This window comes from Globicephala melas, chromosome 12 (genome assembly GCF_963455315.2).
Source record: "Globicephala melas chromosome 12, mGloMel1.2, whole genome shotgun sequence".
Classification (NCBI taxonomy): domain Eukaryota; kingdom Metazoa; phylum Chordata; class Mammalia; order Artiodactyla; family Delphinidae; genus Globicephala; species Globicephala melas.
Window position 1 is genome coordinate 19,700,400 of NC_083325.1, and position 17,594 is coordinate 19,717,993.

The window sequence follows — 17,594 nt, forward strand, 5'->3', positions numbered from 1 at the left end:
AATGCAAGTGTCTCCAGAAAGACAACATAGTGGCTTTTTGCTAACAAAGATATAAATAACCATGAGCAGATTCATTTCTGTGAGTGGATTTGATAAAGAACATGCAGAGCAGAAGCCTCTGCTTTGGACACAGAGAGCATAATGGAAACAGGGTGGTGGAGACACACATGAACATTTAGCAGAAGTTCAGGATTAGCTCCAGGATTACAAATGCTACTGTTTTATTTTGTAACTCTTACACCATAATAACCCTATATTCTTGCACTGAACCCTAAAAGTTATTCTTTCTCAGATTTCTTGCCTAAAAGTCAATTTATTTTTGATGACCCAAATGCCATTATAACGAATGATCATCGATAAATTGCAGGGGATATGACCAATTTTACAGAAGACATACAGAAGCAAAAACTAAAGCTCATGCTTCCTCCTAGGAGATAACCTAGAAAACCATTGGCAGGCATGGTATACAAGGTGAAGGCACCTTGATTGTTGAGTTGAGCCTTGAAGAAGGACTGGGGACACTCCATCAGATGTGTTTAGGGTTTGACAGGTAGGTCAGTAGGAGTGGGAAGCAAGGTGAAAGATAGAAACATTTGGAATAGGAGAAAGATAAATAAATAAGGAAACTTAAGATAATAGTATAATATTTCAAGTGAAAGATGATGAGGTGTGAAGTAGGAGGAAATAGAGAGATAATTGGAAGGGCATCTAAATAAGTCTCAATAATCAACAAGATATATCCAGTTTTGTGAGTTTTTTGGTAAGAAAAGTCAGTGAGTAACTGGACACACAAAAAAAATCCTTTAAGCATACCAAGGAATTCATTACAAAGTTAACAGGGAGTTATTGAATTCAGAAGCTAAATATTTTTTTATTGAGTGTCTATCGTGTGTCATAAACTAAACCTTGCAAGCTACTAAAATTAATAGGACATAGATATTGCCCTGTAGAGACTCACAATAGAGTCATCAGGGATGGAGGGGGAAGAAATACAGGTGGGTCAATAAATCTAATAAAAGATTCAGTGCAATGAGCAGAATGGAGGAAATCATTATTTCTGTCCTGAGAAGCTCCGTGGGAGATACTGTTCTTCAGGCCTGTATAGCCCCAGCCCTATAACCAAAGTATTGTGATAGTGGAGAGAAGAGTGTATCTAAAGTCGGAAGGCCTGGCTTCCAGTCCAGGAGCTATTACCCTATTACCCATATGTGGAGACAAGAAGGCCTATCCAATAATTGGGCTAGTGCATCGCCCATCAATAAGCTAGGTGGACCTAATGGCACCCATTCTCCTAGGAGGAGGGACCACATCTTCCTAGGGGCCTGGGCTCCCCCAAGCTACGCTGAATGTGGCTTCCAAAACCTGGGGGCCCTAAGGTTTTCAGGTGCCAAGCAGCTGGCATCTCCCAACACTCCCTTAAACAGAAGACATCTATGTTCAGTCTGCCTTTTTTCCTGAGTCCCATATGTCAATTTCCCTACAGAATATTACTCCACACTTATTCCATAAGAAGAGAGCATCAGCAGGACAATGTCCCATCCCTAGGATCCTCCTGCATTGTGTCAGCATTGCTCTGGCCTCAGCACACCTCTCTGAGGGCTAATGAGGGAATAGGGCCAGAAAGCCTTCTCTTGCTGGACCTTGCCTGACAAATGCCCCAACTAAAGCCTGTTCCTAAACCCAGACCCTACAGTCCAGTAACCCAAAGCAACGTGCAGCAAATCACTTGACCTCCCCCAAACCTCAGTTTTTGCATCTGAAGAATGAGGAAAATAAATACCTCCCCCATGCACTTCACAAGGTAGTAATGACAAGTCGAGGAGCTTTGTAAATTGAAATGTGTTATACTCATGTGGGGTGTTATTTTATTTTTTTTTTAAGGTTTTTCTTGATGTGGACCATTTTTTAAGTCTTTTTAAAATTTGTTACAATACTGCTTCTGTTTTATGTTTTTGGTTTTTTGGTTGCGAGGCATGTGGGATTGTAGCTCCCAGACTGGGGATCAAACCCACACCTCCTGCATTGGAAGGTGAAGTCTTAACCACTGGACCACCAGGGCGGTCCCTATGTAGGGCGCTATTTTTATCATAGAAGAGTGAAGAGTCACTGAGCACAGACTCTGTGGTTGGCACCTAAGCCTTCTGTTTACCACACACTGCTGCTTAGTCTGATCCACAGATAATTAAAGGTGGATCAGAGGCATATGCAAAATAACATGGAAAAACACCAAAGGCAAAAATAAAGATCAGAGAAATGAAAGTAAACAGGAACATTAAAATGTGGATGTGTCATCCATGAGCATGCTGAGTCACCAGTCTGGCTCTGAGCTTCCTGGAGTGCAAAGTCAAGGGGAAGCATGTTATCTACATCTTTGTCATTGACAGCAAGAAAGACACATATCATGCCTAAGGGGAATGTTTTTTCATGGAAGGAAGTCAGTGTGAAGAGGTCAATGGTTTTCTCCCCCACTTCCCACCATAAATGTAATCTTGAGTTTCTTAACGTAACTCCTATTGCTCAATTCAAGTTAATCTATTCCATAGAGAACATAGCATTTGTGGTCTGATCAGAGTTGATCCAGAGATAAAATAGAGAACAGGGAAAGTTTATATTTTGTGAGGTAAAGATATGAATCTTTCAAACAAAAATTCGCATACCCTTAAGTCTCACTTCTTTAGAAAGCTTCTAGAAAATCCCCAACTCACATTTAATCAGCAAGTGTAAAAATTGGGAGTGGACTTAGATATCTTTTAGTGCCACTCCCATTTTACTGAAAACAAAACTGAGGCCACCAGATGGGACATCTCTTTTCTGAAGTCACAGAAGCCTTTGTTGCCAAGACCGACCCAGGTCTGGCTCTCTCTAGGGTGCATGAAAGTGCTGTCCCCCCAGCTCTGAGCAATGGTAGCACCTCTACTGTTGCTCACAAGAAATGGTGCTCATTCATCGCCCCATCACTGTTAGTTGGGTCTTCCTACCTAGATAGCAAGCTCTTCGAGTCAAATTCCTTTCTACCTTCATAGCCCTTAGCCCAGAACTGGCAACCCAGTAGATGCTTAACATTGCCTGAATAAGGGATGTGAGTTGAAATAAATTGAGCGCTTTCCATTAAAATTTGAAGACGCAGCCCAAATGCCAAATTCCAGGCTGTTCCTCACTTCCTGGCAGTAAACAAGCCTACTGGAGGACAGCAATGACATTTCCTACAAAATAAATTGTGTGAATACCAGAGCCAAGTGATATTTTTCAATAAAACTTTGGCCAAAATCAAGAAAACATTAGCACTTTTACCTTCACCTCCCTCTCTTATGGGCCAGAGGTGCTACAAAATTATAAGATTACTAAACTTGTTATAGATTTTTTTTCTTGAAACATTAAGGCTAATTTAGCAGGCAAAGCAGTTTTATATTATGAGAACTCTTAAATACACACAAGAAAAAGTATGTGGGGAATATTTCAGTTTACACAGTTAGTAAACAACGATTCTCAATCTAATACCACCAAAAAAATTAAAAGGATGGAATTAAAGAGTTGCCTAGATGATGATGATGATGATTAAAAAAAGTCATTGGGCTGCATGAGCTGTTTGTATATTTTGGAGATAAATCCTTTGTCAGTTGCCTCATTTGCAAATATGTTTTTTTCCCATTCTGAGGGTGGTCTTTTTGTCTTGTTAATGGTTTCCTTTGCTGTGCAAAAGCTTTTAAGTTTCATTAGGTCCCATCTATTTATTTTTGTTTTTGTTTTGATTACTCTAGGAGGAGGGTCAAAAAAGGTCTTGCTATGATTTATGTCAAAGAGTGTTCTGCCTATGTGTTCCTCTAAGAGTTTTATGCTGTCTGACCTTACATTTAGGTCTTTAATCCATTTTGAGTTTATTTTTGTGTATGGTGTTAGGGAGTGTTCTAATTTCATTCTTTTACATGTAGCTGTCCAGTTATCCCAGCACTACTTATTGAAGAGGCTGTCTTTTCTCCATTGTATATTCTCGCCTCTTTTGCCATAGATTAGGTGACCATAGGTGTGTGGGTTTATCTCTGGGCTTTCTATCCTGTTCCATTGATCTATATTTCTGTTTTTGTGCCAGTACCATACTGTCCTTATGACTTTAGCTTTGTAGTATAGTCTGAAGTCAGGGAGCCTGATTCCTCCAGCTCCATTTTTCTTTCTCAAGATTGCTTTGGCTCTTCAGAGTCTTTAGTGTTTCCATACAATATCAAAAAAACAAACAACCCAATCAAAAAATGGGCAGAAGACCTAAATAGACATTTCTCCAAAGAAGACATACAGATAGCCAACAAACACATGAAAAGATGCTCAGCATCACTAATCATTAGAAAAATGCAAATTAAAACTACAGCGAGGTATCACCTCACACTGATCAGAATGGCCATCATCAAACAATCTACAAAGGATAAATGCTGGAGAGGGTGTGGAGAAAAGCGAACCCTCTTAAACCGTTGGTGGGAATGTAAATTGATACAGCCACTATGGAGAATATTATGGAGGTTCCTTTAAAAACTAAAAATAGAACTACCATATAACCCAGCAATCCCACTCCTGGGCGTATACCCAGAGAAAACCATAGTTTTAAAAGATACACGTACCCAATATTCATTGTGTCACAATTTACAATAGCCAGGACATGGAAGCAACCTAAATGTCTATCAACAAAGGGATGGATAAAGAAGATGTGGTACATACATACTATGGAATATTACTCAGACATAAAAAGGAATGAAATTGTGTCATTTGCAGAGACATTGATGGACCTAGAAACTGTCATAAAGAATGAAGCAAGTCAGAAAGAGAAAAACAAATATTGTATATTAACACATATATGTGGAATCTAGAAAAATAATATAGATGATCTTATTTGCAAAGGAGAAATAGAGACACAGATGTAGAGAACAAACATATGGATTCCAAGGGGGGATAGGGGGTGGTGGTGGGATGAATTGGGAGATTGGGATTGACATATATACACTACTATGTATAAAATAGATAACTAATGAGAACCTATTATATAGCACAGAGAACTTTAGTTGGTGCTCTATGGTGACGTAAATGGGAAGGAAATCCACAAAAAGAGGGGATATATGTATACATATGGCTGACATACACTGACACAGTGGTGTAAAGCAACTATACTCTAATAAAAAAAATAAAATGAAATGAATAAAAAATATATTTACTGAAAAAAGTAATTGGCATTTATTACATATCAGGTACTTCCTAAGTGCTTTACACATATTTCCATGTTTAATCCTTACAGAAACCCTAGGAGGTAGATATTATTGTTATCAACATTAACAGATGGAGAAACTGAGGTGCCAAGTGGTTAACTTGCCATGGTAACCTAACAAGTATCTGGCCCAGGATTCCAGCTCATGGAGTCTAACTGGGAACTGTAAGTTCCTAGGCTAAACTCTATCCTAACAATCATTAACATATATTGAAGATTTATGATCTTCTTACTATTCTGAGTGCTTTTACATGTATTAACAGATGTGATCTTATTATAATCTCATCCTTATTTTACAGAGCAGGAAACTATAGTACTAAGAGGCTGAGAAGTTTGCACAGATCACATAGGTAGTAATGGAGCTAAGACTTGAACTGGGGCAAACAGGTTTCTGCACCCATTTTTGTAACTGGTATGCTATAGTCCTTTCCCCGAGAGGGAAACAAGTGAAAAAGCTATATTTTAACTCTTGTCCATCCCTCCCACGTTAGACCTCCTTAGGACTTCCTCATCCCTGGCCTAAATTACTTCCACTGCCTCCTAATTGGCCTCCTTCTTCCAGGCTTGCCCTTTAAATCCCTTCCCACACATTAGGTGTGTAAGGTAGATACTACTCAGGACCCAAATGCTGGAGAGGGTGTGAAGAAAAGGGAACACTCTTACACTGTTGGTGGGAATGTAAATTGATACAGCCACTATGGAGAACAGTCCATACTGTTACTGTGTTTAAGGAACCTCCATAAGTTCCTTAAAAACCTAAAAATAGAGATACCATATGACCCAGCAATCCCACTCCTAAGCATATACCCAGAGAAAACCATAATTCGAAAAGATACATGCAACCTTATGTTCATTGCAGCACTATTTACAATAGCCAGGACATGGAATCAACCTAAATGTCCATCAACAGAGGAATGGATAAAGAAGATGTGGTGCGTATATACAGTGGAATATTACTCAGTCATAAAAAAGAACAAAATAATGCCATTTGCAGCAACATGGATGGACCTAGAGATTGTCATACTGAGTGAAGTCAGACAGAGAAAGACAAATATCATATGATATCACTTATATGTGGAATCTAAAGAAAGGGTACAAATGAACTTCTTTAAATAACAGAAGTAGAGTCACAGATGTAGAAAACAAGCTTATGGTTACTAGGGATACAGGGGGCAGGGATAAATTGGGAGATTGGGATTGACATATACACACTATTATGTATAAAATAGATAAGTAATAAGGACCTCCTGTATAGCACAGGGAACTCTACTCAATACTCTGTAATAGCCTATATGGGAAAAGACTCTAAAAAAAGAGTGGATAAATGAATATGTATAACTGATTCACTTTGTTGTACACCTGAAACTAGCACAACACTGTAAATCAACTAGACTCCCATAAAAATTTTTAAAAAAAGCAGTTCTACTTTTAACACAGCCCTGCCCAAAACTCTTCAGTCATTCCCCACCCACACAGCTAAGGTCTGGACCCCTTAAAGTCACCCAGCAGGTCAGTCATGATCTATCTCACCCTTTTCTCTTTCTTTGGCCTCACCTCCCTCCAGCCCTTTCTCACTTCCTCACTGGTCAGCCTCCAACAACCCTGAACTGCTGGAAGTTCCCCCTTACACTGTATCTCTTGCCTGAGCACTTGTGTTCACATTGATCTTCCTGTGTGGAATGAGTTGTCCCAGGATCATCTTCCATTTTATCTGGCTTCTATCCATCCTTTAAAGACTCAGTTCAAGTGCTGTCTCCTCCTGGAAGCCTCCCCTGCCTCCTCTCACCAGTAACGGTTGCTCACAGTTGTCTGATTGACCCCACTGGACCTTCAGAGGAGACAAAGCCTATTAGTGACTACTGATGCTTCCATGCTAACTCTTCCTAAGGAAATGGTTCATGTACCTACAAAGTCTCATTGAAAATCTTCTGATGGCTCTTTGTTTCCAAGATGTTTTCAGTTATGCACTAATTATAAGGCTGAAGCTGACGCTATTGTCACTTTTTTTGTGAATACGTGACATCTAGTAGGAACCAAACAGAACTATAAATTACCTAGTTGAAGAAAATTCTCCATCTATCCCTTGAGAATGTTTTACAGATCTTTTATAACTGGCTCAAACAGCTGCAGCATTCTCAAAAAAGGCATCGCACTTACAGTTAACTTTTTAATTAACTTTAATAGCACAGATAGCTAAAGAAAGCAAGCACCTGGAAATTCTCACATCCAGGTACATTTGTGGGATGGGAAGTGAGTTAGCAAGATACCTGCAAAGTTGTGCAGTTGCATTTTATGCCAAAAATGGAAATGTACACGGCTTACTGGACTTTACAAACACTTGAATGCTTTCCTCTACATTTGAAGTGCACATAGGCCCACTGTTAAGCGGCTTCAGGCATCACACCCATTAGGATTATCCTTCATCCTCCCCATTGAATTAACACACAGCCTTGAATCAATGTAAGAAAGACACATACTTTCAGTTTGGAGAAATGAGGTGACAGTTGTTGATATGCTGGGTCTCCATTTACACTTTGTTAACTATGATGCGTACACTTTAGAGAGTATGGACAGGCTTAATGGATATTAAATGAGATAATTAGGTTTTAATTAATTTTTAAAATGAGATAAGAGCTTGACAGAATATATGTTAGTTACTTGCTCCCAAAGTGTGAGAAGAGAAGAACAAGCCGTTCTTCAATGCATGAGACAGGCCCAAGTGCTACACTGGGGCTTTTCATTAATTATCAAGAACACTTTCCTCCTGCCTCTCTGAAAATCCAAATCCTACCTGCCTTCAGGTTTCAACTCAAACCTCGTGTCATCAAGAAACTCGAGCCAACTCTGATGTTCCCTCTTTGGCTTGGGGCTGAGTCTTCATCTTTTTCTTTGCCCCTAAGCTCCGTACGGCATCCACCCAGGACAAGCCATCAGACAAGGACTTGATGCTTCCTTTTGAGGATTTCGTGAGGCATTAGGAATGCCAGCCCTGGAAGTCATATTCTCTCAACAAGGTTCTGAGCTGCTTTATGACCTCCGATTTCTGCCCTGATCCTGGACGCTTAAGCCAATACATCCACCAGAGTACTGATGGTTTATAGAAGGCCAGCCATGGACCACCTGTTTAAAAAGCTGGTATTCATTAAGCAATGGTCCTAGACCAGGCACTTATCCATGAATTTTGGCATATAATTCTATTGAATCTGTACCATAACTCCAGATATAAGTATAATTACTAGTCCCATCTAACTGGTAAGAAATAAAGGAGATTTAGAGATAGTTTCCTAATCCAGGTCTTACAGGTTCTATGTGGTAGGGCCTGGATTCAAAGCCAGAAGTTACGTCCTTATTTTCCCTTGCTTTGTTCTTGTTGTAGGCAGAATTCTAAAATGGCCCCAGGATTCCTACTCTCCGATATACACACCCTGTATAATCCCCTCCCCTTGAGTATGGGAGAGATTTGTGAATATGAATGATGGGATTGTCATTCTCAGTTTTAGGTTACCAATAAGCTGACTTTGAGTTAATCAAAAAGAGATTTTTCTGGGTAAGCCTGACCTAATCAGTCGAGTACTTTCAATGAAGGTAGAATGTCAAAGACATACTCTCTTGGTGATCTTAAGGAAGTTTAAGAAAACTACCCTTTTGTAGAGAGGGCCATGTCCCATGCAGGGGACAGCAGGGGATCTCTAGTTACTGAGAGTAGCCCCTGGCTGGTAGCCAGCAAGAAAGCAAAAAATATCAGTTCTACAACCACAAGGTACTGAATTCTGCCAACAAGCACATGGGCTTGGAAGAGGACCCTGAGCTCCAGAAAGGAACTCAACCTGGCCAATGACATGATTTAAGCCTTGGGAAGCCCTGAGCAGAGATGCTCAGACTTTTGACCTACAGAAATGTTGATATAATAAACTTGTACTGTTTTAAGCCACTAAGTTTGTAGTAATTTGAGCAACTGTAATAATTTTGTTCAAATTATTAAAAATCTGCAACAGAAAACTAATACAATTCCTCTACCTTTTCTTCCGTATAGCTCCCACCCAGCTCCTGACCCTTGTTTCAGCATCCTGACTTCAGCCACTCCCGACTGGCCTTGCAGACTATTTCCTGGACTCCATCTTCTTGGCCTGGAAAAGCTGCGCTCAAATTGGCCACTACTTGGTTCTTTCTCCTGCTTCCCTTATCCTCCCTCCAGGTTCTGAACCCAATCCTGGCATTGACCTGTGGGGTCAGGGCTTCTCTTTTTGAAGGGGCCATTCCAAGCTGGAAACATATGTTGAATGCAGGAGTTTCTAAACAATATTATAAAGAGATCTAAGGTCTCTACAGGCCACCAGAGGTTTTGTTTGTTGTATGTATGTTAGTTGGGGGGGTTGGGCACACAGCTGCAAAAAGGAGAAAGGGATGCAGACAAGTTTCCCGTTTCCCCGTTCCCCACTTTATACAGATTAGCTCCAGCCAGAATAATTAACAGCATGATTTTGTTCAAGACAAAGATTATAATGTTAATAAATAAAAGTTTGGTAACCACTGGCATCACAGAAGGGTGGTCCTAGCTCTGTGTACTGTGTGATCATGAGAAAAACATTTAAGCTATGTGCACTTCAGTCTATTTTTCTCTGAAATGAATACATTGGAAAAGATGATCTCTAAAGCCCCTTCCAGCTATAATATCCTATGATTGAAAGATTGTTAAGCCTAACATTTTGCAGTTGGCAGAATCTCTTGACCTGCTGAGCTAATGACTGACTCCGGTATAAGAGTCTCACTTATACAAGACCTAGAAGAGCCAGACCCTTCCATTTGGTTGCCTGGTTCCCAGATGGCCATTTACCTTCCTTCCAAAATCACCAGGGTACATATGGAGGGCTTCAGCAGAGAGGTCCAAGAGGTAACCTGGATCCTGACCCAAATGACAGGTTATTGGCAGAGCCTCTTGGACTCAACTGCCAAATACCCTGGGATCTGGGAATGCAGTGGGAAAACTAAAATCAGCTTCAGGAAGGAGGAAAGTAAACAAACTAATAATTGTAGATCAGGAACTTGATTAGAAAAACATGAAAGTAAATGCAGCATCTTCTTGTAACTTGTCTTTGACTTTAGTCTTCCTTGGAGAGTTCTCTTCCAAGGGGGTATGAAAAGGGGCCAGCATTGTGGGCCGGCTGAAGGGGCAGAACCAGCTGTACAGAGGACGCTGGGAGGATGAAAGAATTTCTGTTTCCACAAATAAGCATGCCATGACCATTTCTCTGATGTCAGGAATCCCTTTAAATTGGGTTAAATCCCATTATTTTGCAATAAGATGTAAGTTTGGAAAAAAAAAAAAAAAACCCTGGAGAAGGGAAGTCAAAACTAAGGTTGAAATGACTTAAGATGGAAAAGTTCCAAATTTCAAACTTTACAAGAAGCAGATGTACCTATGAAGGGGCACTGCTCATTTGTACATGAGTGTTTTTTCGGATAGAGCAATTTATTCTAGGCCAGGCATTTCCTCCTTACTAGTAAATAACAGGATTAGGATTCAAGCCTAGGGTCTCTGACTCCACAGTCATGTTTTCCTTTGTAGTACTATTCTTAAGGGCCCAATAAAGAATGAGTTATGAAAAACTTGGACAATTTCACAGAAACCAACCTCTAACAAAGCTCTCCAGTCTTGATGTGAGCATTTGAGTGCAGGGGACACTGGTGGTACTCCATCCAAATTGCTGCAGATTCCCTTCTAAGCTTGATGTATTCATTACCCATCTTCTGCATGCTTGGAATCTGCAATCCTCTGAGGATGGTCTGGTATAACATGCTTTCAGGGTCAGGCTGTGTTTGGGTAAAATTGCACCTTTGCTTGATCTACTCCAGTTTCCTCTTTTGTTTCCCCTACTCCCTTGGGGGTTCCTTCTGAAAACCCTTTCATAATAAATCCCTTACATGCAACTCCTTGACTTAGGGCTGCTTCTTGGAGACACCAACGTACAACTTTATGAGAGCATTTTAAATGAGTGATATTGTAGTTTTCTCTCCATTTTACCTTGTTTAATGAATTTCTCATCCATTAAGCTTTAGGGAGCTTCTAGCCCCAGTTCATATTGTTTATGTTCTTGAGTTAGTACAGAACTAAAGCAGTTCTCTAACCATGTCTTTCAATGTGCCACACTTAATTCTATAGCAAATGTCTAGGGGACTGGTTAATAACACAATGTCAGCTTTTCTCATTGCAGTTATCTGGTCAAAAGACTATAGCTCTATCTTTCAGAAAGGAAGAGTTACAACGACCTATTTTTGATTGTGCAGAACCAAGTTATTCTCTTTCTGAGATGGTGAAAGCATTCTGATTGCTTCAAATAATGGGACTGATGCTGGCCTAAGCAATCAAGTGTATAAGGGATATAATAATCAAGATGTAATTGATCCTTGTATTGGCGTTACTCCAAATAAAGCAGAAATTGCAATCTTTGGACCTATTCAGTTTTCCATTAAGTAGAAGACTAAACTGAAATAGAGGATGTGATATTTAACAAGAATCCCTGTCTGGCTTAAGAGATTCATTACATTTGAATTCATCTTGTAAAGAAGGAATCAAAGTGAATCTGACTAAGAATATATTTATTTAACTATAAATAAATAAGAAAAAATATCTAAACTTCTTAGAAAATGAGCCTCCAGGATTAGAGAATAAGCTTTAAGTACTAATGGAAATTGCTTTATAAAGATAAAAAACAAACAAAATTCTATGCTGTGAGACAAAGTTTCTGAAGTCTGAGGGCCCCACTGCATACCTTGAAACTATAGTCTGTGTACTTGTACCCATCACTGCTGAGTCTTGGACCCTTTGGGTATGCTATGAGGAAAGAAGAGGGGGCACAATTGCAAAAGCTATTTTCAAAGGTTTGGGTGTATTCAGCTGCACATAACTCTCCAATTTCTTAATGATAGATAATGGTCAAGTTTTAATAGTTCTCCTTCCCTCTGCATCATTGAGGTGTTATGTAAAGAAATTCACATTGGCTATTGGATCACCCATAATGTTTAACACAAACAACAGGCACTTAACCAGCATTTGTTGGAACGACAGATAGATAGATGAAGGGGTGAATGGATGAGTGTGTGGGTGAATTGGTGGATGGATGGATGATGGTGAATGGATAATGGATGGAAGGAAGGTGAATGGACTATGGTGGAGCAATGTTGAATGAAGTAGTAGGAGGGAGAGTTCTCAACAAAAAGGTGAAGAAAGTAAACTTTTCTCTTTTTCCTGTACCTTCCCAGATATTCTCTGTCATTTAGATCTTTGCCCTCTTTCTGATCAAACATTTTTCAAGAGAGGAGCTAATAAACTCATTCCCAAGAAAACATAAAATTGACAGAGCTCCACTGAGTCACACAATTTTTTTTTTAATTTGAGTAATGCACAAGCTACTTAAAAAAACAATTGTAAGATCTTTTTTTAAAAAAATTAACTTATTTATTTGTTTATTTTTGGCTGTGTTGGGTCTTCGTTACAGTGCGTGGGCTTCTCATTGTGGCGGCTTCTCTTGTTGCAGAGCACTGGCTCTAGGTGTGCAGGTTTCAGTACTTGTGGCACATGGGCTCAGTAGTTGTGTCTCACAGGCTGTAGAGCACAGGCTCAGTAGTTGTGGCACATGGGCTTCGTTGCTCTGCGGCATGTGGGATCTTCCCAGACCAGGGATTGGACCCGTGTCCCTTGCATTGGCAGGTGGATTCTTAACCACTGTGCCACCAGGGAAGCCCCAATTGCAAGATCTTGAAAATCCATCCATTAAGTTCATTGCAGCGTGGATGTTGCATAGCACCAGGGGGCACTATTCACATAGAACAATGTGAGAACTATGGCCCGAGAGGTGTAAAATATGATGACTTGGTTTACAGTTTCTCAAACTGAGCTTACACTGGGTTACACCTTTCCCAGGCTTAGTTTCATTTTTATAGGGGCCAGAGGAATCATTACATAATTAGGGAATACTGACAGAGTTGGTGAATATTATGGAGATGAACCCTCCCAGCACTCTTGAAAAATGTCCCCACATAGATTCGTCTCAATCTAAAGAACGGGCAATTGAGAAATCACATAACTTAATGCTTGATGGACACCTTTATTTTAAGAGCATTTGGCTTTTGTCTGAATGCAAATTGACTAGCCTGAAAGATTGGGACGCTGTTCTTTTAAGTTCTGAATTTACATACCACACAGAGCTGTAACTATGAGTCAGAAGCCAAATCACACACACACACACACACACACACACAAAATCCTTGCTATTTAGCAAGAAAAGTGTTACATACTAAAGTTCACACCCACAAACTTATCAGACATATTTGGAATGCTGTGGAAAACATTAATTCAAATATATCGAGACATCACTGAAAACATTTTCCCAATTAAGAGAAAGATGAGGCATGGGTTGTTGATGTCCATTTGTCTGAGTAAGAGCCACTTCTTTCCAGATGGGAAATCAATATGAAATTTTGACTAGATGGTCTTCTCTTCTCCCCACGCATGTAAAAAAAGCATCTTCATGTATTCACTCCCATTAGCAATATGCTGAAAGGGCCCTTGAGAATACACATTTGGGAGAAACGTGGGAGCAGCATGAAAAAAAGGAAGCTTCAAGATCAAGGTATATTTTTAGTGGGGGAACAAATATGAGATTGTAATTTCCCCTAAGAAGATCATTTATAAGGACATATAAGAAAAGTGTGGAACAATGGGTACTTAGTCAGTCAGAAGTCATTACACAAAATGATTGCTCTGCTAAGTCAGCAAAACTCAGGTAGAATGATCTTAAAGTCATGTAGAGCATAGCAGTGTCCAAATTATAAAGGCTGCGATGGTTTTGTGAATGTCTATGCTAATGGGAAGAGGAGGAATATTTTGTGAATTACTTGAACAAAGATAACTTGGTGATGTGGTTGCACGAAGAGTATTTTTCTTGCTTATCAGTTTACTCAGAAACTGGGTACCCTGTATCTGGAAATCAAAATTGTGTTACTTTTATACTGATGCATAACAATAATCCCAGACATAGTGGCTTAAAATAACACACATTTACTGTCTCACAGTTTCTGTGGGTTAGGAGTTCAGCACAGAGGAGGTGGTCTCTCTGCTCAGGGTTTCACCAGACTGGCATTAAAGTGTCTGTTGGGGTCTGATTCCATCTGAGACCTCTTCCAAGTTCACTGGTTGTTGGCAGAATTCTGTTCCTTCCACTTGTAAGACTTGTAAGACTAATGGGAACTAAGGTTCCCATTTTCTTGCTAGCTGTCAATCGGGGCTATTCTTTGCTATTAGAGACCTCCCACTGTTCCCTGTCTTATGGACTTCTCCACATGTGGCAGTTTGCTCCTTCAAGACCAGCAAGAGTCTCTCTTTTCTCCCTCTCAGTCTGCTAAGATGGAGTTTAATATAATAAAACATAACGTAATCAAGGAAGTGACTATACCCCGATATTCATAAGTCCTGCCCACACTCAATGGGAGAGCATTATTCAGGGTATATATACCAGAAGACAGAGTCTTGGGTGCCATGACAGAGTCTTGGGTACCATCTCAGAATTCTACCTACAATCAGCAGTTTCAGCCTCTTGAAGTAAAAAGAATGCTCATCTCCTGCCATGGGGAATTTTGTATGATCTATTGCCATTTCCATAACCACAGTGTTCGGAATAGAGATTAAGAAAGGGGGAATTTGATTGTGATCATGAGAAAGATTCTCTTTGAGATTTCTGGAGCTAAGAAAGGAACTAGCTTCTTGTCTTTCTAGCACAGGCACAGGTAGATTTCTCTCCCTTACATCAGTCACTCAGAAATATGGCCTCTGGTATTTCAGAAAATCAGTGTCAAAGGAGAATTCCTTACTGCCCTGAACTCCCTTGTGCTCACACAGTTTAGCAGTTCAATAAGCATGTGTTGAATGAAAAAGTCACGCTCCCTAGTCCCCAGCCCTGCATATGTACACATGTGCACAAAACAATACCCAAGTGGGTGCAGATATGTAGCCACATCCTCCCCATAGATTGTCTTCACACTGCCCTCTCTATCCGCAGTAGTTCAGTGGTGAGCCATTCCCTGTGACCTTCTGCCATCTAACCCCATTCTTTAAGTGCTTAATGAGAGAAACTGCCTCCGGAGCTTGCCATTTAGCCCCCATTCTTTAGGCTGGCCAAGGGCTACAAGATGTTATTCAAGGCTATGGATCAAGAGTTAGCCCATGTCTGCCTTAGGAGGGACTAAGGTGATGGAAAGAAGGTAAGAAATGATGTTCATGTGGATTTTCCTTAATTTCTAGGTGCATTATTTATACAAGAGTGGGGTATGGGGAATATGGATTTCATTTCAATAACTCTTTCTGATAATTAAAATCAACTGCTTTTGATGTTCACATTTAAAACAGAAAATAGCACATTATTAAAATAACCCCTAAACTGCTTTATACATCTTCCTTCCTTCTTATACAGGGTCAATATAATGTATCATTTTCTCGATGACTTGGGATCATCTTTACACACTTAAGTGGACATATTCAGTTAAGACTGAGGTAAATAAGTCTGCTTTTACTCTACATAGCCACAATCAGCAATTTTTTAAATTATATTCTAAAAATAATCCTTTTTATAACTCCTGTCACTGGTTCAGAGGCTTTTGCCCTGGATTCATCTGTACTTTGGTAAAGTTCTCACGATTCCCACTGTCTCTTATTGATACATATACAGCATTGACTGTCTAGATAATTTTGGAAGGTAGAGAGAAAAGCTAAATCAAAAACAGTTACGGCAGTGGCAGTGTTGTTTGGCATCAATGCTGGCAGACTGTGTGAGAGTAAAACAAGGAGAGCTTGAAAAACTAAGTTTAAAATCCACTGAAAATTAATGAATCAAACTCCAAGCATGTGCTCAAATATCTTTATCTTCAGCAAAACTTTTCAGCTTCCACATTTCAAAGCAAAATTAAACCTAAGCAGCCCTCCTCCATCCCCAACACAACTATCGCCACCTCCAAGTGCTCTAAGCTCAGTTCATGTTTCTCCTGAGTCACATATTGCTTTAAAAGGCATCACTTTGATGATGAATTGGTGAGTCATAAACATGGGGGATTAATAGTCCTTTAGAATTAGTAACAATTCAAAAATAAAAGTGGAAAGCACTAATTTTTCAAGTCTCAAAATGTCTAGGATATAAAGAGATTTTTAAAGGAAGTCAGATTTCTCTTTATCATTTATATGCAATTATTATGAATTCAACTGTTTGAGCAAATATAAAAATTTAAAAACTCTCTAGCAGTAATGCAAGTCATGAAAAACTAATATAATAAGAAGAATCACACAAGAAGAATAAAGTTATGAGTCACTAAGTATTGGGTGCCTACCATGTAACAAGTGATCTGCAGCCATGTTTTCTCATCTTTACTCTGAACAGAAAGATTGTTTTATCATCCACATTCTACATGTGTGAAGACTAAAGCTCAGAGAGAAAAACTAGCTAGTGGTGGAACTGAGATTTAAACTCACGTGTGATTCCAATTCATGCTCCTTGCATTACTGTATAGTACTGTAGTCACTTCCTTTATGGATTACAGGTACTCAGATTAAAAAAGATGGTGAGGGGGACTGATATTTATTAAGTGCCTTATGTTTTCCTGGTATACGTGTTTAACGCATCACACTGGGCTCTTCACACTTAGTACTGCACAGAGCCAGCCCATGGCACAGAGGCTTATGTCCCTGTATTAGCTTCCCAGTGTGGGTGTAACAGATCATCACAAACTGGGTGGCTTAAAACAACTGAAACTTATTGTCTCAAAATTCTGGAGGCTAGAAGTCCGACATCAAGGTGTTGGCAGGGCCATGCTCTCCTTTGGGGTAATCATACTTCTGTGTTTTTAGTGGTTTTCCCACAATCTTTGGTGTTCCTTGGCTTGCTGTTGCATTACCCTAATCTCTACCTTCATCTGCACGTGGCCTTCTCCTTCTGCATCTCTGTCTTCACATGGCCATCTTCTTACAGGGACAACGGTCATATTGGATTAGGGGCCCACCCTACTCCAGCATGACCTCATGTAACTAATTACATCTACAACAACTCTATTTCCAATAAGGTCACATACTTACAACAAGGTAAGAACCTTCTTTGGTAGCCCTAGAGAATCCTGCTTCCTTCTTACCATGCTGGAATGAACAGCTGTTGGAACACAAAGACTTATGCTGATTTAGCCCCATATAGGTTTAAATAAAGTTAGAATTCCTTCTACATAGATTTCTGTGTCTTCCTAAAATCTGTACACCATCATCTGCATGTCATGTTTTTCCTCCCAGAAATAATGTTCCTTTCTCATGGAGACTACT

General features: G+C 39.7%; 1 protein-coding gene across 2 annotated transcripts in view; it reads right to left on the bottom strand.

Moving 5' to 3' along the window:
* CTNNA2 (catenin alpha 2) overlaps nt 1-17,594 on the bottom strand; it is a 1,193,101-nt gene that overhangs the window by 139,608 nt on the left and 1,035,899 nt on the right. The window lies entirely within an intron of this gene.